Raw genomic sequence first — 870 nt, forward strand, 5'->3', positions numbered from 1 at the left:
AACGGAGTTAATAAAGTGTTTATCTTTGTTTTCAACAATTGGGTAGATTTTGGGTAATTTGGAAAGTTCTCGAGGGCGAACCAGGTTAAAGTTTTGAGAACGATGTCAATTGAAACGTTGATGTTTTTTCTGGTGGGCGATCCGCGTAATCGATGGAGGAGAGGCGCGATATCGAGACAGTTTTCCTTTCCCGCGGAGTTGAGGCGCGATAGGAAGAGGAAAGTTTCTTCTTCTTCTTGGTTTTAACTTTAAGTTTCCGGGTTCTCTCTTCCCGGAGTGAAGAAATATCGCTAGGAGATTGGTGAAACGAGTTTACAATTTTGGTTTGGAATCGGTGGTTAATCCAAGATTTCTCTCCCTCCTTTCTTTGATCTCTCGACAAAGAGAAATAAATAAATAAATAAATAAACGGCGAACAACAGACGCTCGAAAGTTTCCGATTATACGATTTTCGAGACGGGACAGAAATTTTATTCCCAACTTCAAATTGCTCGCGTCGATGCCCGAGCGGGGGTAAAATTGTATTTGCATGGAAATTGCCTTGCGCACTGGCCCGAAGACTTAATCATCCCGACTGTTGATCCAATTAAATGCGTTATTCATGATTTTCCACCGTAAAAATTTAATCCAATCGGAAAGACGAAATCGGATAAGGAGGATCGAACACTAACTCCTTCCTTCGATCCTGATTAGAATCATTACCAAATAAAATCATCTTCCTCGACGATAATCGCACCGTTTTTACCTTGAAAACTGTTTCCCTTCTGTCGTGCTAGGCGCAATTTTAATTTTCGATCAAATTTAAAAGATCCTCCTTTAAAGAAAACGAATAAAAATCAAAAACGATAATCGTACCGTTTTTACCTTGAA

At 39.7% G+C, this 870-nt stretch overlaps 1 protein-coding gene across 1 annotated transcript in view; it reads right to left on the reverse strand.

Annotated features, from left to right (window-relative positions):
- Positions 1-870, reverse strand: part of LOC102680829 (neuroligin-1-like) — a 34,733-nt gene that overhangs the window by 3,190 nt on the left and 30,673 nt on the right. The window lies entirely within an intron of this gene.

Source organism: Apis dorsata, unplaced genomic scaffold, assembly GCF_000469605.1.
Source record: "Apis dorsata unplaced genomic scaffold, Apis dorsata 1.3 scaffold_2, whole genome shotgun sequence".
NCBI lineage: Eukaryota > Metazoa > Arthropoda > Insecta > Hymenoptera > Apidae > Apis > Apis dorsata.